Raw genomic sequence first — 24,112 nt, 5'->3', positions numbered from 1 at the left:
GCAGCTGCGCCTGACCCCTGGGCCCCTCAAGGGAGCGCCAGGCCCTTTGAGGGCATCCTGAAGCCTGACGTGGTCCACCCAAGGCTCCAGCCCTGGGGGCCCCAGTGACCCCGGCACCACAGGCGGAAGCGGGGAGCCCCTGACGGGGCCGGAGGGGTCAGAGCCTGGGGCTGCGGAGGAGGAGGAGGGACGCTTAGAAACATGGGAATGCAAAGCTTTCCGAACCCTGAGAGCACGGCCGGAGGGCGCGGCACGATGCCGCCCGTGTGCCGGGGACACCAGCCGTACGTGGGGGAAGGGGTCCCCGCGGACAAGCCTCCGCCCTGCGGTCGGCGGGCGAGGGGGCCTGCTTCCTGCGTGTCCCCAGCAGGGGCACAGAGGACCCCACACGCCGGCCCCCAGGGGAGTGAGGGGCCCAGCGTTTCTCTTGGGGTCTCCAGGCCGCTCTTCCTGCGTCTCAGCTGCCCCGCGGGGGTCTGCGGGGCACGGCTCCTCCGGGACCACAGGCCTCGCATCGTCTCGCATGTGCCCCCTCCTCGCTGCCCCCCTTCCCGGGACATCACAGCACATGGGCCCCTGCGACGGCCCTGCCTGGGAAGGAGCTGGGCTGCCCCCGTTTCCGCTTGACCTTCGCAGCCCAAGCGGAAGCAGAAGCGTCAGTTTATCCTTTAAGTAGTGGAATCTTCACAGTATTTTGCCAGGAGATGGGAAGAGGCCCTGAAAGTCCTCTGTGATGCCCTGTAACCTCAGGGCTGAGCCTTCGCACAGTCAGATGTTCGATTTTACTGAAGAATGAATGTCCAATTTTCAGGTCTTCCCTTGAGGAGAAGTGGCCACTGAGCAAACATTTCCAACAGCGTTCAGACGCGCAGCCGGCCGCGAGGGGAACCTCCCGAGTGACAAGTGAGGAAGCAGCTACTTTTCAAAAGAAATGTGCATTATATAACATTATATAACGAGGCGGCGTCCTCGCGTTGCTGGTGGAAGACGCAGAGGCTAAGGGTCTCCAGCTGGAGGGGGAGGGGGTCCCGGGAGGGCTGTTGGATCGCGGGTGTTCAGGCTGAAGGTGTGGGAGGAAGAGGGCGTCTTTGTCGCGGCTCTGGCCAGGCTCCCGGCCGCCCGTGCTGAGCTGGGCGCCTGTCGGTGTGACCGTTCTGCAGAGAAAACATTTTGAAAATGAACATCCAGAAATGTTACGTAATCGTTACGGGATTTTATTGTGAAGAACGATATGTATCCCTTATTTTTTTGTAAGTTGGGCTTAAACACTTAAAAAACTTGGGAATCCACTTTTTTTTTTTTTTTGCGGTACGCGGGCCTCTCACTGTTATGGCCTCTCCCGTTGCAGAGCACAGGCTCCGGACGCGCAGGCTCAGCGGCCATGGCTCACGGGCCCAGCCGCTCCGCGGCATGTGGGATCTTCCCGGACCGAGGCACGAACCCGTGTCCCCGGCATCGGCAGGTGGACTCTCAACCACTGCGCCACCAGGGAAGCCCCGGGAATCCACTTTTAAACTTGTTTTAAGATATTCCAAGCGGAGGGTTTCGGTTGGTGGGGCCCATTTATTAGAGTTGTCAAAATGCAACACATTCTAAGTGGTCTGGAGCAGCAACTGAGGGTCACGGAGCACAGAGATTTACTGCCCAGACTTTAACCAAATCCCCTGCAGAACCGGTCGACAGGTTGGACTAACCCCCAACGCGACGAAGAAGTCCAGCCAGTGATGCACTTCTCATTCTGATCTACGTGTCCTGGTGAGGAATCTTTTCCAGACGTGATAGTCGTTAAAACCAAGTATCAAGGCTTCCCTGGTGGTGCAGTGGTTAGGAATCCACCTGCCAGTGCGGGGGACACGGGTTTGAGCCCTGGTCCGGGAGGATCCCACATGCCGCGGAGCAACTAAGCCCGTGCACCACAACTACTGAGCCTGAGCTCTAGAGCCCGCGAGCCACAACTACTGAGCCCAAGTGCCACAACTACTGAGCCCGTGCGCCTAGAGCCCGTGCTCCGCAACAAGAGAAGCCACCGCAATGAGAAGCCCGTGCACCGCAACGAAGAGTAGCCCCTGCTCGCCGCAACTAGAGAAAGCCCGCGCGCAGCAACGAAGACCCAACGCAGCCAAGAATAAATAAATAAAAATAAATTTATAAAAAGCAGTGGGGTTTTAGAACCAGCACCAACCCATTGCCAGGTCTGCACCTCGGAACAGAAGTTCTTTCTCCATGGTTGTTTCTAAGGCAGGATTCACGACCTTCTCCAGACCCGCCTTTCTGGAGAAATGGGACCACCCCACTTTGTCCTAAGGAACTCTTTCCACAAGTCAGGCAGAGGTACAACCTGCCCACAGTCCGAATGGGTTTGCATAAAAAAAACCTGCCGAAAGCTGTGCTCTGGTCGCCTCGCCAAGAAAGCACTATAGGTCGGAAACCCCACTTGGAGCACGGCTTCACCTCCCACACCAGAGAGACCCAGTTTGCATTTCCCCAGCACGGCAAACGCGAGGACACAGTGGCATCGGGTGTGCGTGCACGTCTGTGTGTGTGTCTACGTGCATGTTGTACATGCGTGTGCACTTCGCTGCTTGTTCTTCCTGGGAAAGAGGCACGGCCTCGCTCGGCTCAGCGGGAAGGGAGGCGACGCCCGCAGGTGGCCCAGGACTCCTGCAACGCGCACGTGGTGGGCCAGGAGACCCCTGCGCGCCCACGCTGGTGCCCCCGGGATGGCGCCGCCTGCTCCTCCAGAGCTGCTCTCAGGGCATGCGGGGCCCTCGAGTGGACGCCTCACGTCCCTTCTCACCAGGGAAGAGAATCCCTATTAGAGCCAAACGGTTGTTCCCATTTACCTGCAGATTTTCCAGTGTTTTGAAGGATTGTGTCCAGAACCGATTGTTTCACATGTTGATCATTGTCTGAGTTCTTCTTTCCTGGAGGAGCGATAAGTATAACAATCAAGGTTTGGTGAAGAGTTCAGGCAGGATTCTAAACGTCTTTTCAGCTTTAGACAACCACGAGCTCTGAGAACGCAGTATTTCGCAGAGCACGTGACGTGACATGGCCTCGGGTGAGACTGTCGAAACATCCCTCCTCGCAGGAGCCCAGAGCCGAGAGTGCGTGCTGGGCACTCGGGCACGGGGTGGAGGCCACGTCTTCTTGCTTCCCGTGCGCCTCTCCTCGCTCTGAGCACACGATAGCGCCATCTGTGGCGTCTACTGTGCGTGCTGGGCACTCGGGCACGGGGTGGAGGCCACGTCTTCTTGCTTCGCGGGCGCCTCTCCTCGCTCTGAGCACACGCTAGCGCCATCTGTGTCGTCTACTGTGCCTGCTGGCACTGCTTCCTTCTATGGACGAGGCTCCTGACCGCTTGGCTGCTGTCCTTGGTCCTGGACGCACATTTTATAAGATGCTTCACCCCTCCAAAGGGCGATTCTCCACCCTCCCTCCTGTCCACCCCTTTGCACGCAAAATTGCATGGGACTCGCTGGTCCCGCTGCCAAAAAAGGGGAGCAGCGTGAGGGGTGGGGGCCACTGCAGGCAGCTTTTGCCCACGAGGGTCCCTGTTGCCGGGGGACGAGCCCCCCTGCAGGAAGCTGCCCTTCCCACCTGCCCTACTCACAAAGCTCACCAAGAAGACCTGCCTCCGTTCGGTTTTCCCAAAACCCCATATAAGTACAGCCTGGAACACTTAAGAAAAACCTGCAGGTTTAGACGTTTATATTTGTTGGACCCATGAGAAATAACTAGTCGTTGGCTACCCTGTGGGTTGTTGGAAAAGAACCCCTTGTTCTGAGCAGATGCTCAGTAGATAGTTACTGCGTGAGTGAATGAATCTTTTGTTAAAGCTAATGTTAATAGGAAAGTAATGATTATGGCATAAAATTATATCTATCCCGTGGGACACTTTGATCTCAACAGAGCCCCAAGTCTAAACCGGGCGTTTAGGCACAGTCAGGATGTCAGGGACAGTGTCGGGGACCAAGAAGACTTTTCAGACACCCCGGAAATCACAGAGGCAGAGCTGGCTGCGCTGGCAACAAGGAAGGGAAGATGTCTGCAGTTCCAGTATCCTTCAAGATGCTTCAGGCTTTAAAAATACTAAGCTAAGGGCTTCCCTGGTGGCGCAGTGGTTGAGAGTCCGCCTGCCGATGCGGGGGACACGGGTTCGTGCCCCGGTCCGGGAAGATCCCACAGGCCGCGGAGCGGCTGGGCCCGTGAGTCATGGCCGCCGAGCCTGCGGGTCCGGAGCCTGTGCTCCGCAACGGGAGAGGCCACAACAGCGAGAGGCCCGCGTACTGCAAAAAAAAAAAAAAAAAAAAAAAAAAAAACTAAGCTAAATTGTATTTAAGTACCACATTTGTATTTTTAATGGTACAATTTTTAAATTGAAAAGGTCTGTCTGTGATAAGTCAGGCCGTTCCAATCATTGACTCTAGTTTCCTCTTGGAGCCACAGCTGTCATGCCCTCCCTGTCCCTGTGTGTTGTCCTTCCAGGGATTTTCCACATCATAGAGATTATTACCAACATCATCCTCTCATTGAATATTTAAAACCACACCTGTATTTTTAAGAGGAAATCGTATAGGAAATTTTGACAGATAATTCAGGCTGGGAATTTATGGAAAAACATACAATTCATCAATAAATATAAAAATTTACATCTTAAATTTGCTTATTTGTGGAGTTAGGAGTCCCAAGGGAGCACATATCATGACAACATTCACATGGTCCCTATGCAGGTGGGGTTCCATTTGACCACCAATGCACCTGACGAAGCTCGGGAATGATGTTTACTTTCCTTTTACAGGTGAGACCCCAGAGAAGCAGATTTTGCTTCAGGTCACTGGGGCCGCAGGTGACCTAGCTGGGAAAGAACCCAGGGGGCTGGGCTCTCTGCCCTCTGCTCTCCCAGGCCACCTGAATCTTCTCTCTGGGCTAAAATGCAGAGATTTTCATAGCTACAGGATTCCCAATGGAACCACGTCAGTATAACCTAGTATTTGAATTTTCATGCCTGGAAAAGATGGAATAACAAGGAACAGATTTATCCTCCCAAGGTAATTTAAAAACTAGAAAAATAAATATGAAATAATGATTTCGCATACACCAGACAGGCAGCAAAGGATAGAAATCCCTGAGAGGGGAAACTAATGAAGGGTTTCCTGTGGTTCCTCCAGTTTACTGCCTGGAGACTTTCCAGGCCAGACAGTGATGGGGGACACAGCGGAGAGGCCAGAGCAGCTGGGGTTCAAAGATGGGGTCCGAAGAGAATTCCAGAGGGGGGTGTGTGTGTGTGTACACCAGACATTTTAGGTAGAAATAATTTCCATTTCCTAGAGACATATCAAGAAGAGGGAACACTTCTCAACTCATTCTAGGAGCCCATTATTACCTTGAAACCAAAGCTAGACAAAAACATCAGAAGGAGAAAAATCCAGAGGCCAATATCACTCATGAACATAGATGCAAGAATTGTTAAGTAAATTTTAGCAAATTGAATCTCAAAAATATAGAAAAGAAACTATGTCATGACCAAATGGGTTTATCCTGGGAATACAGGACTGGTTCAGCACTCAAAATCAATCACATGTGGCTCATCATATGAACAGGATTAAAAAAACCCAGCTGATGATTTCAAAAGATCAGGGTTGGCAAACGATGGCTTATGGGCCATAAGATATAGGATCAACGCCTGTTTTAGTAAATAAAGTTTTATTGACGCACAGCCACACCCATTCTTTTATGTATTGTCCCTGGCTGCTCCTGTGCTACAACGGCAGAGTTAAGTAGTTACAACAGGGACCATGTTGCCCTCAAAGACTAAAATATTTACTATCTGACTTTTTACCAAAAAGTTCACTATGCCTGCCATAGATAACAGAAAAAAACTTTGTCAAATTTCAACATCTATTCCTGATCAAAAGGCTCAGCGAACTAGGAGTAGAAAGAAGGTAACTCCTTCAACCTAATAAAAGGATTCTATTAAAAATGCCCACAACTAACATCAGCTTTTAGTAGAAGCACCCTTAATGTTTTCACCCTAAGCTATGAAAGGATGTCTGTTCTAACCACTCCTATTTGACATTCAGCATTGTGTCAGAGCTGGTGAAATAAGGCAAGAAAAAGAAATAGAAGGTGTACATATTGGAAAGGAAAAACAAAACTGTTCACAGATAATATAATTTTGTAGAAAATCCTGAAGAATCCACAGGAAGACTGCTGGAACTGAAGGCAGGTTGATCAGGGTGGTGGGTTACAGAGTCAGTGTGTGAAACAATCACATTTCGATATGCTAGAAACAGACAGTTGGAAATTAAAATAAGTACCATTTGTAGTAGCACCAAGAAATGGGAAGTATTTATGTATAATCTAATCATGCAGGGTTTTGTTGCTGATGAGGGGAGTCACAGGAGACCTAAAGAGACGAAATCATTGCAAGGGCAGAAGACTGGATATGTCAAGATGTCAGCGTCTTGCAAAGTGATCTACAGATCTGTAGCAACCCCAATCAAAATCCCGCCCAGTTTTCTTTTGTTGAAATTCACAAGCTGTTTCTTCAATTTATATGGGAAGACAAAGGAACCAGAATAGCTAAATCGATTTAGAAAATCAAGACCACAGTGGGAGGATTCATGCTACCTGATTTCAAATCTTGTTGTAAACATACAGTGACCAACACAATGTGAAATCTGGAAAACAATAGATCTTACGTCAGTGGAACAAAAGGAAGAATCCAGAAGTAGCCCCACACGTATGTGGTCAACTGATTGTCACCATCTGGCAATTCAAAGAGCAAAGTGTCAGCAAAAGCAACGCAACAGAGAAAGCTGAGTTTGTTTAACAAATGGTGTTGAAACAATGGAGCATCAGGACAGGCAAGAAATCAGACCAAAACAAAATATCTACCTTTCATCACGGACACAAATCAACGCGACGTAAATCATAGTCCTAAATGCAAAATCTACAACTGTAAAATTTCTAGAAAAGAACATAGAAAATATCTGTGACTTGGAACTAGGCAAAGATTTCTGATATTCGACACCGAAAGCATGATCCATAAAATGAAAATGGATAAATTGGACTTGATCGATATTAAGAATTCCCGATCTTTGAAGAACCACGTTATGCAAATGAAAAAGCAAACCACAGACCGGTAGAACATATTGTCCAATCACATATCTGGTGAAGGACTTGTATCCAAAATGTACAAATACCTCTCAAAATGCAATAATAAGAAAACAAACTAATAAATCATGGGCAAAATGTCTGAACAGACATCTGACCAAAGAAGATATACAGGTGGCAAATGAATAGGACGGGACGCTCAACATTACTAGTTACTAGGGAAATGCAAATTAACAGTACAATAACATACGACTGCAGGCCATTAGATTGGTTAAACAATAGAAAATATCAAATGTTGAGGAGGACCCAGGGCAACTCGAATCCTTCTAGGCAATGCAAAAATCTGTCTTGACAGTTTCTTATAAAGTAAAACATAGTTACCGTATCTCTAGATATTTACCTAAGTGAAACGAAAATCTGTATCCACCCCAAAACTACTACGCAGATGGTTACCGTGGCTTTATTTGTAGTTCCCAAACCCGGAAACAGGTTGGGTGTCATTCTGCTGGTGAGGAATGAACAGACTGGTTCCAGCGGAGCATCACTCACTGAGAAGGGGGCGGATACACACACGACACGGCAATTGGCCGACGGAGGAAACCAGACTCACGGTCCACACAGCGAACGACACCGCGTGGACGGCATTCCGGAAAGGGCAGCGCTAGAGGCACAGGAAACAGGTCCGTCCTTTTTAGGGCTGGGGGTGGTGGAAGGAATTGACTACAATGGAGGCGTGGAATTTGGGGTGATGGACCTGTTCTGTCTTGTTCGTTGCAATGGCGACATGACCCTATGTATTCGTCAAAACTTGCAGGACTGGACGGTAAAAAGGATGGATTTCACTGTGTGTAAATTATACCTTAATAAAACCCAAAAAGTCTTGTAATAACGCCTGACATTTCGTATGAACCAGACTCTGTCTGCCCCAAGTCGTTTACCTCTGTCAATTCGTTTAATCCGCACAGTAACTCCGTAGCTTACAGACGATGAAACAGGTTCAGAGAGGTGAAGTCACTTAACCAAGGTTGCACAGCTAATAAGAGGCAGAGCCAGGATCTGATCAGTTCTTGGCCTCTACCCTGCACTGTTTCCCACGCCCCCATGTCCCACAGAAACGTTTCCATTTCCGCTCCTGTTCAGCAGAGAAAGACGAAGGAGGGTAGGTTGGATTCCTCTGGACTATGACAGATACCAATAAGAATCTAAGACTAGGCTAACGTGATCAACGTCAGGGAAAGGTGGTATATTACATGGTCAGTGGCACCACGCCCCTTAGTGGTGAGGAGCCTCTTCCAGCCCAGGAAGGGAAGTGAGAGCAGCTCCCCTGCCGCGGAGCCTGGACTCCACGTCAGCGAGTCACCCCTGGGAGCCCTCCTTGGGAACCTCTTTGCCTCGTGACTCCGAGGTCTGGCTCATGAGGACGATGTTACGAAGCCTGTACGTTTGTGTCTCTGGGGGGTCAGTGGTGGGTTCAGTGTAGCCCTGAACAGTGAGTCTGGGAAGCGTGGGGTTGCTCTGCTCGTGGAAGAAATGAACACACCCCCAGAGGGTGTGAGGCAGCCTGTGTGCTAGGGGTTGTGTGTCTGTCTGGAGAGGAGGCCGTCGAGCAAAGGGAAGGCTCTGCCTGTGGTGACAGGGTCAGGAGGCCCGGCATCTGCTCAGCAGAGCGTGGGTGCCTGGGGGACCGAGGATGGAGAGAGGAGGGTGCGCCTCCCTGCGGGGACCCCGAGGGGCGGGAGCCCTCCCTGGAGCGGGGGCCTGGAAGGCGCCAGGGACTGGGTGGGACCGGTGACGCTGCAGGTATTGGACCACGTTTGATCTGCACAAACAGGAATTTCCAACGGCTCAACCTAACACGTGGTCCTCAGGAGGCGTTATAATCGACTCATTCCTTCCAATTTTGAGGCCCCAAGTCCCCCAAACAGAGACACGTATGACGACTGTCTTCTAGGTGATCATTTGTCTACAGAAAATATGGGGTTGATCTCTAACCTAGTTCAGACGAATCACTGCAAACTCTGGGGTCTTAGACGATGCAAGAACAGGAGTCGCTCTTGTGCGTAAATCAGTGCTGAGCACCCAGGCGGCCTCCCATGAGCAGAAACGAGAGCAGCTCTTCCGTGGAGGTGAGTTTATCTTTGGCAGCAGGAGAAGGTTCTAGATAAATCTGCCCACACAACCTGGGGGATGGATCCTGCCTGTTCCGGGGGAGCCGATCTCGGTGGGGCACCGGGGCTCGGGGTCCCCGCAGTGTCACGAGGGGCAGGCAGGGGGCGCTGGCCGCCGGCTTCTAGATGGACGGGGGCTCTACAGTGAACACGCACCTGGAAAGCAGACCCGCCGCGTTGTTCTCCGTGGCGACGCTTCCCGCTCTCAGTCTGCATTTCTGAGTTCCCACGGAGCCGGCACCTCTGGGAGCTGCTTTCTCTGCTGCACTGTTCTAGAACAGAGGACAGCCCCGGAGGCCTCGTACCCGAGCGGTCAGGGCTGCCGCCAGCCTGCTTCTTAAACAACTTCCTGTTCCGCAGAAGGCACACGCGCCCACCCGTGAGCTTGCGGGAAGACAGCATAGGGGATGCACGAGGCCACGCCAGCCCCGTCCACACGTGGCCCGAGGGCGGTCCCTGGACCCACGGATTGGTGGGGCTGCGTCTGTCAGTAGGAGGCGCTGAAGGGCTGACGTCGTCGTCCTATTACTTCCATTCCTGGCAATCTCGCGCTGGGTGAATTTCTGTCCACGTTCCTGCCCAGGACAGCCAGGCTCAAGGCAGAGACAAACTCTGAGCCCACAGATGAGAAAAGCAAACGCTCTTGGTGTGGCCCACGGGCAACCTGAGCACACGTCAGTCGAGGCTCACACGTCGGAGAACCTGAGTCGTGGCTTCGCACCTGGGCCACAGCCTCTTTGGAGGGTGCTCGGGGCTGGACTTGATATTTGAATGGGCTTGATCACCCCAAACCGCCTTCCAGTCGTCCCGGCGGGCCTGTCCTGAGCAGCCCTGGGAGCCCCCCTTGCAGTCTCCTTGGAGACATGGGCGCCATCCCCACGTGCCTGGGACCCAGGCATCACGGGAGGAAATAACACAGGAAAGAAGACAGGGCTCCCAAAGCCTCAGTCCGCTTCTTAACCAGAATACAATGGCGAAGTATTTATTTTTACTTTGTAGAAAAGGCCATCAACCTTCAGCGGGGAAACTCCTCTTGGCTTGACAATTTCCTGGGCGCTGGATGGAAGGTCTTTGCCGGCAGGTGGGGTCAGGGGTCGCCCTGAAGTTCACGTGTTGGGGTCCTGACCCCAGTGCCTCTGACGGTGACCTAGTTAGAATGGGGTCGCTGCAGACGGGACTAGTTAAGGTGAGGCCGCACTGGAGCAAGGTAGCCCTGATCCAACAACATGACTGGTGTCCTTATGAAAAGGGGAAATGTAGCCGCAGACACAGACGTGCACGGGGACGGAGGCCAGGGGACGGCAGGGGCAGAGATGCGGTTATGTCTCTACAAGCCGAGAACCGTGCAAACCACCAGAACCGGGGTCAGGGGGCACGGAGCAGATTAAGGGCCCAGCCCCCCTTGGTCTGGACTCTGCCTGCATAGCCGACAGGCGGGTGGTTCCTAGTGTTTCGGCGCCGGGTCTGCGGTATTTTGTTCCGGACACAGGTGGATGGACTGGCCGCAGGTGCCGGCGATGGGCCTCGTCCTCGCTCAGGATGAGAAGCTGAAAGCAAGCAGTTCTCTCAAGCGCCGACATCTGCCAGGGAAGGGGGGCCCGAGTGTAGACGGAATGCGCCCGCGGGTCCCCCGGCAGGAGGTGGGTCCTGGCTCCAGCCAGGGCAGTGAGGAGACCCGTGATGCACACACGGCCCAGATCTCAGACTCACAGAAGGGTGAGCGTATCCCGGAAGCTGCGGCTTTCACAGTCTGAATCTTCCCACACAGCTAGGAAGGCACTTTGTCCCGTGACGAGTGACCACCTCCTGTCTCTCGAAACAAAAGTTTCATCAACACGTGCATTGTTTTTATTCTGTTTTTCTCTTCTAGATGTTGGTGCCAACCCAATGAATTGATTTCAGGACCCACTCAGTGGCTTGGAAACCACTGGCCTGGTGGAGCCCCGCTTCCCGTGGAAAGGTGTCAGCCCTCCAGGCGGGGCTGAAGGGACCAGCTGTGTCCTAACCCCCAGCACGGAGACGGGTTCCTCTCCAGCTACAGCCGTGCTGTTGTCTGATCTTCCCTCTGTTTCTGCCAGACTTTTTCTTTGCCCTTTGCCTTCAGTGAACACGGAGGAGTGTTCCTTTAACTTGTTCGCCACTGTTTTTCCAGTCCAGTTCCTCTGTAACCACAGGATCTCTCTCTGGCAGTTTCCTGGCCTGATCCCGACAGGTCAGTGAGCACCTCGGCGAGGCCCTCGGTGGATTTGCCTGCGGACCCCAGAACCCGCCCCTTCGGCCACAGCAGAAACTCTTTGTCAGGTTGCATCTGAGCTGCTTGTGAAGTTACTAGATCACGATGGGACTTCGCCTTTTCTCCGTGTTAATAAAACACATGCCTGTAGAAGCCGGTCCTCTGCTCAGATGAGCTCCAGGGCTCAGTGTTCCCTTCCAGCTGGGACACTTCAGTCATTCATCTGCCCGTTCGTTCATTCAGAGTCTGCAGACACCTACCCTGCAGGTTTGGGCTTCACGGCGCCGTTTCCCTTTAATTAAATGGGCTGAACCTCTAACAGAATGTCACCAGCCACTGACTGGCTGTGTAGCCCTTCTGCCGATCCATTCTTTCCTGGAAACTAGCAGGTCCTGGTGGGTCATCCCGACCCCTCCTGGCCCTGGTATCCCATCATCCTAGATGCCCTGAAAAATCAAAAATGGATGCCTGCAGAGCCAAAGGAGGGGGAATCAATGCCTGATCAGGAAATAGGAAACATTACATTCGTGCAGCGAAAAAGACTGAACAAGTGTCAACGTGGTGGCGGTGGAGATGGGGGAGTATTTCCCACCAGCTCCTCATCAGGCAGAGGCAGTGAAACTTGCCTGGATGGTTTGGCTGGGGAGGAGGAACGTCTGTTTGAGGCTGGGGGGCGACCAGCACCTGCAAGAGGGGTCACCAGCACTCACGGCTGCATGACGATGATGAGGCAGGAATTGCTTCATGATTGTTGTTTCACCCAGGGATCCTTGTTTGGATTTACCCCATAGTTATCAGTTTGTTTTAAAACAAAATTCTATCAGTGCGAAACTCTTAGGATTTTACAGTGTATGTAGGCTTAACTCATGCATTAAATTTTTTTCTTTTTGGCAATACTCCTTAGAAAGCAAGATCCAAGTGTATGTAGTATGCTGTATACTTAAAGTGATGCTGAATGATTGAAAATAAAGGAAAGGAGGTGAAAGACATATGTTGAGCAGTATGAAACATTGATAAAGGAAACTGAAGCTGATTCAAAGAAATGGAAAGATGTCGCATGCTCTTGGATTGGAAGAATTAATATAGTTAAAATGGACACACTACCCAAAGCAATCTACAGATTTAACTCAATCCCTACCAAATTACCCATGACATTTTTTCACAGAACTAGAACAAATAACCCTAAAATTCATATGGAACCACAAAAGACCCAGAATTGCCAAAGCAATCCTGAGGAAAAAGAACAAAGCCGGAGGCATAATCCTCCCAGACTTCAGACTATACTACAAAGCTACAGTAATCAAAGCAGTGTGGTATTCGCATGAAAACAGGCACATAGATCAATGGAAGAGAGGACAGAGCCCAGAAATAAACCCTCACACCTATGGTCAGTTGATCTACAACAAAGCAGGCAAGAATACACAATGGAGAAAAGACAGTGTCTTTAATAAGTGGTGCTGGGAAAACTGGACAGCTACATGGAAAAGAATGAAATTAGAACATTCTCTCACTGTCAGGATTTAAACACCTAGATCCTTGCTTCTCCTGGGCACTTACTTTACATGAATGCCAGCAGGGGTTATTGAGGATGATGACTACCTGCAGAAGTATTGCCAACCTGGAGGCATTCAGATCCAAAGGTTTATAAATATTACAGCAGCCACTGTGGAGAACAGTATGGAGGTTCTCTGAAAAACTAAAAATAGAGCTACCAAATGATCCAGCAATCCCACACCTGGGCATATATTTGGAGAAAACTCCAGTTTGAGAAGGCACACGCACCCCTATATTCATTGCAGCACTATTGACAATAGCCAAGACATGGCAGCAACCTAAATGTCCACTGGACAGAGGAATGGATAAAGAAGATGTGGTACATATATACATGGAATATTACTCAGTCATAAAAAAGAATGAAATAATGCCATTTGCAGCCACATGGATGGACCTAGAAATTATCATACTGAGTGAAGTAAGTCAGAGAAAAATATCATATGATATCGCTTGTATGTGGAATCTAAAAAAATGATACAAACGAACTTATTTACAAAACAGAAACAGACTCCCAGACATAGAAAACAAACTTATGGTTAACAAAGGGGAAAGGGAGGGGGAGGGATAAATAAGGAGTTTGTGATTAACAGATACGCACCACTGTGTATAAAATAGATAAACAACAAGGACCTACTGTATAGCACAGGGAACTATATTCAATATCTTGTAATAACCTATAATGGAAAAGAATCTGAAAACGAATATATATATATGTATATCTATTTATTTATTTAGTTATCTAGCTAGCTAAATGAATCACTTTGCTGTACACCATAAACTAACACAACATTGTAAATCAACTATACTTCAATAATAAGAAAAAAGAAATAGTTGAGGAAGATTAAGAGGTAGAAACTTCCAGTTGCAAACTAAATGAGTAACAGGTATGAAATGTACAGTGTGGGGAATATAGTCAACGATTATGTAATACCTTTGTGTGGCGACAGATCGTAACTAGACTTATTGTGACGATCACTTTGAAAGGTATAGAAATACTGATTCACTGTGTTGTGTAACAGGAACTAACGTAGTGTTGCAGGTCAATTATAGTTCAAAAACAAACAAACAAACTCTAGATAAAGAGATCAGACCTGTGGTTGCCAGGGCTAAGGAGGAGGGGACTGGGGTGAAGGTGGTCAAATGGTAAAAACTTTCAGTCATAAGCTAAATTAGTACTAGGGATGTAATGTACGACATGATAAATGTAATTAACCCTGCTGCAAGTTATGTATGAAAGTTGTGAAGACAATAAGTCCTGAGTCCTCATCGCAAGGAAAATTATATTTTCCTATTTCTTTAATTTTGTATCTAAATGAGATGATGTTCAGTGAAATTATTGTGATCATTATTTCATGCTGTATGTAAATCAAATCATCATGCGTACACCTGAAACGTACACAGTGCTGCGTATCAATTCTATCTCAATAAAACTGGAAGAAAAAAAGAAAATCATTATCATATGACATAAAGAAGCAAGGTACAGAATTTATATTGTACGTTTCCAACTATATTTTAAAAATAAGCCTTGAAAAAAGACTGAAGGGAAAGGATAAAAGGAAAGATTTTGAAATGATAAAAGAAATGGCCTTTAAAATATGAGATGTTCAGACTCACTCATAATGAGAAAATTGCAAATTAAAACAAGACAGAAACACCCTCCTCCCCCATCAGATTGGTGATAATTTACAAGTGTGAGCACACACTGAGGGTGAGGCTGCTGTCCCAGCCATGCTCGATGCCCACGCCCCGTCCCTCCACTGCACGCGGATGCCGGCCGGGGTAGTCACCAGGTTACATTTACCATTGTTGCAAGACCTGTCTTCAAGGCCAGAGGAGAGCTGTGGTCCATGGTAAACCTCGGGACCACAGACTTGGTAACTCTCATCAATTTGGGGTTCTTGGATGAAGAACATAGAAAACATGGGGGAGCATTTGATTACATACTTATGAACATTTCAGCTCACACTTTATTTTAAAAGGCTGGGTTGAAACACTCATGTTATTTTCAAATTTTATTGGAAAGCATTTTGGAAAGTTATTGTGTAAATATAGAATTATCTGACTATTCAGATTACATAGTCACTCATTTTTTGATCCCGCCATCCCAGTTCTAAGAATTTACCCTGGAGGGGCTTCCCTGGTGGCGCAGTGGTTGAGAGTCCGCCTGCTGATGCAGGGGACACGGGTTCGTGCCCCGGTCCAGGAGGATCCCACATGCCGCGGAGCAGCTGGGCCCGTGAGCCATGGCCGCTGAGCTTGCGGGTCCGGAGTCTGTGCTCCGCAACGGGAGAGGCCACAACAGTGAGAGGCCCACGTAATGCAAAAAACAGAAAAAAGAAAAAAAAAAAAAGAATTTACCCTGGTGATACATCTCCAACAATAGGAAAATACTTATGCACTAGGCTGTTCATTGCAGCAGTGTTTGTAACTGCAGAAGGTTGGAACCAAGTGAAAACACTGTACACAGATAGCAGGGCGCTAAGTATGGTTTACACACATTGTGGAATATTTTGCAGCTGTGAAAAATAGAGGGAGATCTGTATTAACGGATGTGGACTGATTTTCAGTTTTCATTGTTAAGTGGAAAAAAAGACTAGAGGAGATTTATGGTGTGTACCCCTCATGCAACAAAGGAGGGATACACGAATATCTCTCGTCTCCTCATTTGTGCAAAAGGAGACACGGGAAGATGGAAGTAAGGAGACTGGCCCCCTATACAGGTGGGATGATGGGCTGGGGGGGTTTCTGTGTTCCTTTTTCTAGAGTGTGACTTTCAAAACCATAGTGATGCTTCAGAGTCAGATGTAAATAAGTATTTATAATTAACAGGATGAGGGAACCGACAAGGGAAAGCAAACAGTAACAAGGAGCCTTACGTATTAGAAATGAGCCACATGCAGGGTGCCCGGTGGGCAGGGAGGATGGCCCTGGCGACACCGGAAAACAATGACACTTAGAGATGAAAGGACCGATGAAAAATATTGTTCTCTTGTGGGGTGACTGGATTTTCTCAGGGGCGGGGATAGCAATTCTGAACTCCAGGACTACGCAGTTAAATCTGTGTGGAAAGTGGGAGCCAGTTCCTAACAAAGTGGTACCGAGAAGGAGCTTCGAGAAGAGCCCCTGAAATGGATACTGGAGTGGAACCAGAGGTGCCCGTGTGAACTCATGGTTTATACAGAGAAACAAAGGAAGCAGGGAGGGAGGCTGAGAAGTCAGCACAGAGGTGTCTGTGCGTGTCTGCGTGCACGTGTGCATCTGTGTGTGTGTGTGCATGTCTCAGTCTGCATCTGCATGTGTGTTTGTGTGTCTTCATATGTTTTCCAGCTCTGTCTGCCGAGAGGGACTGGAAGCAATGCTATTCCACTGAATTTACCTGGCAGCCACCTTTGGTTTCTAAGTTCAGTTCTCCAGTAAAAGAAACCAGATTCTTAGGCTGGGGCAGGTGCAGTACTTGTGGTGCCAGAACGTAAGGAAGTGCTCTGAAGGGATGAGGCATTAGAAGGACAGAAGAACCAAAGGGAAGGATTCCCCAAAGCAAATCTGGGGCAATTTGGACACGACAGTAATGACATTAGTGCTAAACTCGATCGAATAAATATTTATGAGTGCGAATGGATATGAATAAACATTTAAATATGCACATACACACATATTTATAAAGGGCAAGCTCTTCCTTAAACCAGAATCTCAATTAATAGCAGAGAAGGATGATAGAAATAAAAAGTTGCCTTTCAGCAAACACCACACTGGCCATTGGGCAATTTGCACAGGTCAATGTGTGGGACGCACCCAGAGGCGTTAGAAATATTAACTGTAACTGCAGCCCTATTCCTGTTCAATCTTCCAAACACCAGACGCCCGCCGGCTCACTGGAAAGACTGTTTGGGGAATGGGCTGAAATGCAGATTCCCGGGCGCCACCTGCAGAGACGTTCGATGGGCCCGGGAATGTGTCTTTGAGTCACCTCTTGTCTTCTCCGTGCCCAGGAGGGAGGAGATCTGCCTGACCAGGGAGGTGTCACGGTGGCGGAAGCGGCATCGCTCTCCAACCCTCCAACCACGCTGTTCCTCCCCCACGAAGGAGGCGTCTCTGCCTACATCCTCCTGTCCTCCCACCTCGTCTGAGCTCGGGCTGGGACCTGCCAGGCTGCATTTACCGTTATTGAGAATTCCGTCCTCAGGGTCCGGAGATAATGATGAAATATCTGAGAGCTCACGGTAACCCTCAGGACCACCAACTTGATAGCTCTCATCAAGGCCTGCATCTTTGATGAAAAGCATGGAAAAAAATGAGGGAAAGCATAAATGTACACTCCCGCGAACGTTTTCATCCACACTGTACTTTAAAGCACGAGCTCGGGATGCTAACACAGTTTTCAACTTCTCCTGAAAACGCGCTCTGGCCACCTAGTATGTCAACAGTCAGGCTTCATCTGACCTCCTTGAACCAGCTGTTCAGCAGATGTTCCATGAGCTATTGGAACTTCCATCTGGATGTAAAATTTCAAGAAAATGCTGAACGTCCCTGCCGCTGAATGCGTTTTCACGCGCTGCGTGTAGGTTTCTGCCACGCTGCTCTCTCCTGAGCGAGGGTCAAATGCTCCGTCTTGGGTCTCAGGGTGCTATTTGACTTATCTGTGTGCATTTGGACCACAGGAAGCTGCACTTTGGGAAAGCACATTGTTTTGTTCACTACTAGGTCTGGGGCCTCGGGCCAGTCCTCTTCCAGACCTTACTTTTATCCCCTGTCGGATGGGGTCGTAGTCACTGCCCTGCTCTCAGAGGTTTAGGTGAGCATCAAACGTGCTGGGTGGTCGAAAGCTCCTATTTCCGTACGCCCCGGGTTCCCGCAGTGGCTAAACCCCACCTGCATCCCAAGCACGAGGCCCTTCTTGCACGTGCACCCAGAGACCAGCCGGGATAAAGGGACTTGTCTCTGCCTGTCTAGGTGTGACCTCCCCAGTCTAGGGGAGATTACAGCAGATGTTTGGGACGACTGTTTCATCCACATCTCCATCTGCTTTTGCCCCAGAAGTAGCTGGCCTCAAAGAATGCGACCATGATGGGACTGTGCATATGTACCACAGACCTCTAGGAACACATGTAATTAGGCTTTAAGAAATGTGTACTTGATTTTTTTCTTTGTCGGAGTCTTTGTCGATGTTGGTGGGAGTCTTTGTGTTTGAAGAAATGATGATTTATTTGGCTCCAACATCTCTCGGACCAGAATTTCATCTTGGAAAAAGCACACAAGGACAGTTAAACCAGCAATGCAAGACCCTACCTACATGCTTCTGCTCCACGCAGACCTAAGGCAGGCGGCGAATGCTGGACTGGACCAGGGACTCAGGAGCTCCGTGGAGATGGACCTGGTTTCTAAAGAACCTTGTCTCGGTGGGGAGACCACCGCCTCCCTAAATAAGTTCTGAAAACCTGAGATCATCCAGGTACCCTGGACAAGAAACATGCCCCCGGAGATACGATGCTGGAAACCCGGCCCGGGCGTCGTAATTCTCCTTCCTGCCCCTGCTGCCGTCTGTCCCCTCTCTGAGACTCCTCCCTCTAGCCGTCCCCCGGCAGGCAGGCACGAGCATCTTTCCTGATTTCTACCTGATGCGGCAGGGTTTCCTTCCTGTACATCCTCTGGCCTCTGCCAGGGAGCTTCTAACATAGGCGTCCTGGACTGTGTGTCGGGCAGCCCCGGACCACACTCTGGTTCTGCTCTCACTGGCTGTGCTCTTACACATGTTTCTCTTGAACCTTGGGTTTTCACGTCTGTAAAATGGGGTCTGTGCTTATCTCATCGGGACTTTTACGAGGTTCAAATGAAGCAGGGCATGTAGGGAGCACTTAACATGGACTGGGATGGGGTTGAGGCTAAATGAATACACGGCAGCGCTGAGCCCCAGCTGTGAGCCCGGTGGTCACGTGACCGGCCATCCACGCTCTGGGTTTGTATTGACTCGAGCCCTGATTTTCCTGGTTCAGCATGAAAGTCCCAAGTCCCAGGAGCCCCTCAGTCCCAGCCAAGTTGAAGCTGTCGGCTGGTGCCCCGGTTCCAGCTCACGTGGAGACACACGGAAAGGGGAGAAGCCCGCAAGCACCACAGGAAGCAGAGACTTTGCCCCACACACGGGGCCAGGCTCTCCCAGTTCTGTGGCTCCCTCCCCAGAGAGCCTGAGCCTGGCCAGGGCCTGGCTGTGTGCACCCAGGGGCGCTCTGAGACCCCTGCAGCCGGGGTGGGGGGTACAGGATGTGCGGAGCATCTGGACCTGCAGCCCTGCTTCTTTCCGACGACCTGGTGGTGGCCCTGATGTCTGGAGCTGTGGACGCCCCCCGGGACCCCGGGGCACAAGCTGGAGGGCCGGCCAGGGCGACCTCAGGGGCGCGGCCTCCTGGTGGGGCTGCTGGGGACACAGGAAAGGATCCCGCGGGGCGGGGTTCCCCACCCCCCCATCCCCCCTCCCCCGGGCTCTGCTCGAGCGGCCGCTGCAGCTGCTCCGCAGTACCTCCCCCACCTCGAGCCGGCCTCGGCCCCTTTGCTGGGAGCTACTGTGCAGAAGGACCACCGCTAAGTCCCGAAGACGTCATGGCGTCAGGCTAGACCGGGGGTCACGGGGAAGAGTGGACACTCAAGGGAACCACAAGCATTTACTGAGCACCTAATGTGTACCAGACACGGTCCAGGTGCTGGAGGGTCAGGGACGGCCCAGCCCTGGTCCCTGGTCTCTGTCGCGAGGCATCCAGCCATGTGTGAGGGCAGGACGAGGCGTGCACAGCCCTCCGGCTGTCACAGGGCCCCTACCCAGGGCTGGCGCGGCGGCCAGGCAGGGGACAGGGCTCGGCCGACCAGCGCAGAGAAGCGAGGCCTCCTGCGGTCAGTGTGACGCGCAGGACGCTGGGGTGGCCTCCGGGGACCCCCCGCGCCATGACCCGCAGACATCCTGAGAGGTCCCCGGAGCGGGTGGTGACAGCCCAGCTGCAGCAGGACACACTCCCTGCCGGCGGGCAGGGACAACCTCGGGTGAGAGGGGCCGAAGTCGCCCTCAGGGCTGGGGGCTGGGGACGCCCCAAAGGTGGGCAAACCAAGACCAAAAGCTGCCGGAAACTTCCACACCTCTGTAGGTTGTGCGTATAATCGTAGCTGGAAGAACCCTCAGGTAGACATGAGCCGACCAGGTGCGCAAGGTGAGAAAGCTCTGTGGTTTTAAACCTTGTCCTTTTCTACTTAAAATTCTCCTTTTTGAGAAATGAGATACGGAACGTGCAATCGGACGATGACCTACATAACACAGAAAACACTCTGGCCGCTGCGTGAGCGCCCTGCAGGGCAGCCAGCTGGCCACCCAGACATCGCAGGAAGCTGACGCTGGAGGCCAAACACCCGCCCGCAGGGATCGGCGCCCCCCTGAGGGCCGGCCGGGCCTCATCAGTGACTGATGGCTTCCCGTGCTCCTCCCTGCTTCCAACTCAGGATGCGAGAGAGTCAGACGTGCTCCCCTAAGCCATCACACGGAGCCGCTTCTGGTCAGCACCTCCCCCAGGACACCCCTGAGCTGTCCCCCCAGCACCTCCCCCAGGACACCCCTGAGCTGTCCCCCCAGCACCTCCCCCAGGACACCCCTGAGCTGTCCCCCAGCACCTCCCCCAGGACACCCCTGAGCTGTCCCCCCAGCACCTCCCCCAGCACACCCCTGAGCTGTCCCCCAGCACCTCCCCCAGGACACCCCTGAGCTGTCCCCCCAGCACCTCCCCCAGGACACCCCTGAGCTGTCCCCCCAGCACCTCCCCCAGGACACCCCTGAGCTGTCCCCCAGCACCTCCCCCAGGACACCCCTGAGCTGTCCCCCCAGCACCTCCCCCAGGACACCCCTGAGCTGTCCCCCAGCACCTCCCCCAGGACACCCCTGAGCTGTCCCCCCAGCACCTCCCCCAGGACACCCCTGAGCTGTCCCCCCAGCACCTCCCCCCGGACACCCCTGAGCTGTCCCCCAGCACCTCCCCCAGGACACCCCTGAGCTGTCCCCCCAGCACCTCCCCCAGGACACCCCTGAGCTGTCCCCCCAGCCCCTCCCCCAGGACACCCCTGAGCTGTCCCCCCAGCACCTCCCCCAGGACACCCCTGAGCTGTCCCCCCAGCACCTCCCCCAGGACACCCCTGAGCTGTCCCCCCAGCCCCTCCCCCAGGACACCCCTGAGCTGTCCCCCCAGCACCTCCCCCAGGACACCCCTGAGCTGTCCCCCCAGCACCTCCCCCAGGACACCCCTGAGCTGTCCCCCCAGCACCTCCCCCAGGACACCCCTGAGCTGTCCCCCAGGCACCTCCCCCTGGACACCCCTGAACCCCCTTTCCCACCATGAGCTCTCCCCGCCCCATCTGCCTGAGTCTCTGCCACACGCCAGTGACGGTGGCTGGCGCTGCGCAGCGAGCTCTGAACCAGCACCTCTGCTGTTCTCATGTGGGTCCCGTGGCTTATTTCCAGACACAAGGATTTTCCACTTCTAAGGCTCTCCACTTTCCGCCTGGGATGTGAGGGCAGGGCAGGGGCTGCAGTTCCCCTGCAGGGTTAGCTTGCTGAGCCCAGAAAGTCATCAGAAATCCCGGTGACTCCATTGTTTCTGACCTTTTCCCAAAGGTTGTCTGGGGCTCTGGGTGGTGGGCCGCCCGGACGGAGCGGGTGCTGGTGTTGGACTCTAATTCTCCGCTACAGTAACTGTCAGACCCGCCGGGCAAGTGTGAGTCCTCTTCCCAGCCACTCCCTGACCTGGTGGAGCCGGATTCTCCCCGAGAGCTCAGCTGACCACCGTCCGGCCCCAGAGCTGCGCGTCCTAACCAGCAGCATCCTGAAGGGGGTCTCACTCCGCCGCAGCTCAGGCCTGCGCGGGCCGTGGGAACGTGATCCTAGCCTCAAACCAAGTCACCTGGCTCCACCTTGCGCGGCTGCCCCAGCTTATCTGGGACACACCCACCGACGGTCACCCACCCCCTCCAGGCATGGACCAGATGTGTGATAAGAGGAGCCTCCTTACCAAATCCTGTATCCACATCGTCATCCAGATTTCTTAAATCTGCTGGCTGTTCAGTACCTGAAACTGGAGGGAAAAAACCCAATAGTTTAACAAGGTTCCCTGAATTTGCACCGACTTGTCCGTCGGCCGACTGGCTTTTGCGGGGCCGACCACCTGCTCGAGGGGGAGGGGCCCTGCACGGGGCTCCTGGGACTCGGGGCCCGCCGGGAGGGAGGGGTGAGGACGGGTGGCGCGCCGGGCGCTGGAGGTGACACCCGCGCTCCCGGGCCGCGCTCACTGGCGCCGCCCCTCGCGGGGGGAAGGAGCGCCGGGCGGGTGAAGAGGGACCCGCACGTCCTTCCGTAAAAAGCCCACGCGGCTCCCGTATGACCGGCGGGCTGAGGATGTGACGTGCGGAAGGGACACCGTCACGGCCACCTGCTCTGTGCCTCTCTGGACGGGGGGAGCAGAGGCACTGGCCCCGCCGGCTCCTCTTCCGTAAGCGAGCGATTCTGGGCGGTCCGAGTCCCCTGGGGGAGCTGACCACCGGAAGCCAGTCCTCCGTGGGGCCCCCGGGCTCCTGGCCGCCGGCTTACCCCGGCCTGGCCGAGCTGAAGCAGCCTCGCGGGCCGGGCAGTGGGCGGGGACTCTGAGTGCCGGCCCCCCGGCAGCACCGCCCAGGGCTCCTCCCCCTCTTCTTAGGGCTGGGTGTCCGGCTCCAGGTCCTCCATTCAAGGTCAGGGTCAGCCCCTTCCTCCAGCCCCTGCGGAGAGCAGAGAGCAGGCAGCCGCCCCCAGGGAACGGCCGGGCAGGGCCCCCGTCCCCTCGGGGCGCACAGAGCGTTCAGGTGGCGCCTGCAGGCGCTCAAGTTCCAGCACTAAAGCAGTGACGACGCTGATTTTCCAAGTTTTAATGATGGGCAATCTGCTTCCCGATCGGCTCATCTGCGCGCCCGCGGCTTCGAACAACACAGGAAACCGGCATAAAGAGGGCCGTGCTGTGATGACAATGGCTTCCCAGTGTGCTGACCTCCGTAAACGCAGCAAACAAAAGTACAGTCCTCTTTGGCTGCGACACTAACGAGTCATTACGAACGGGTACAGCTGCTCGTGCAAGCACTTTGTTAAAAATATTCTTCTCATTTTGTGTCTGTCCCCAATTAGAGCGGAGCCATTGTGCCAGCCAGCCAGTGAGCGCAAGCAGAAGAATATTTACGTTCTGCGGTCTCGGCCGGTTTGCGGAGCGCACTGTCAAGCGTAGCCGCCTCGCCGTGTGGTGCCTGTTGACGCCTCCTCCCCTGACATTCTCAGTTTCCCACCCGCCCTGTGCCCGCGTTAGGAGAACAGAGCTGGGAAGCCCTTGACGGTCACCTGCGGACGTCTCTGTCTGCACGAGGAGACGGACCGACTTGGGGCTGCGTCAGGAGCGCTTGGGTCAAGCCTGTGTGGGAGCAGCTCCCGCGGGCACCGGGGGCCCGACAGTCGTGAAAGGAACGGGCAGCCGGGGGAACCCAGCGGTGTGGGGTGACGGCACGTCCCCACCTGTCACAGACCCTTCGACACCCCAGCACCCAGAGGATGCCGTCCTTGGTCGGCGCCTCAAAACTCAAAGTTTCTTGCAGGAAAGCAGCTGGAAGCAGTAGCTTCTTCGTGACGAGGTCAGGCAGGGGGACCTCCAGACCCAGGCTGGGCTGGCCCGCCCCCCTGGTAACTCTGGGCCCGGCCTGGGCCACGTCCTGCTCTCAGGGGAGCCGCATGGGCCCTGTGCTGACTCTCCAGGGCCTGCTCGTCCGGCCTGGGAGCTGGGCCGGGGGTCTGTCGGGACCCCTGTCCTCGAGCTCGCCCTTGGTGACCTCTGAGGGGGGCAGGAAGGGGAGGGGGGAGCAGGGGGCCCGGGCTGCAGCCTCCTGCCAGGAAGAGGGGGTCGGGGGGCCCCGCCCCTGTCTGCACCTTCGGCCTCCTCGGCCAGCGAGTCACATCCCAGCAAGGGGGGCGCGTCCACAGTCCCCTTCCTCAACTCAGAGGTCA

At 53.0% G+C, this 24,112-nt stretch overlaps 1 long non-coding RNA gene across 8 annotated transcripts; it reads right to left on the bottom strand.

Moving 5' to 3' along the window:
- Positions 1–880: 880 nt before the first annotated feature.
- On the bottom strand, positions 881–22,653 carry LOC141277084 (uncharacterized). Of its 8 annotated transcripts, XR_012327794.1 has the most exons (7): positions 22,107–22,483; positions 18,206–18,311; positions 17,234–17,341; positions 15,197–15,345; positions 14,876–14,971; positions 2,844–2,924; positions 881–1,154 (listed from the first exon to the last, which is right to left on the bottom strand). It is a non-coding gene; the product is annotated as an uncharacterized lncRNA (long non-coding RNA). The 8 variants fall into 8 exon arrangements; XR_012327796.1 differs by lacking the exon at positions 2,844–2,924; XR_012327799.1 differs by lacking the exon at positions 15,197–15,345.
- Between the last annotated feature and the right edge of the window lie 1,459 nt (positions 22,654–24,112).

Source organism: Tursiops truncatus, chromosome 18, assembly GCF_011762595.2.
Source record: "Tursiops truncatus isolate mTurTru1 chromosome 18, mTurTru1.mat.Y, whole genome shotgun sequence".
Taxonomy (NCBI): domain Eukaryota; kingdom Metazoa; phylum Chordata; class Mammalia; order Artiodactyla; family Delphinidae; genus Tursiops; species Tursiops truncatus.
Note: the sequence above shows the minus strand (reverse complement) of the source record. Positions and strands in the feature narration are given on the sequence as shown.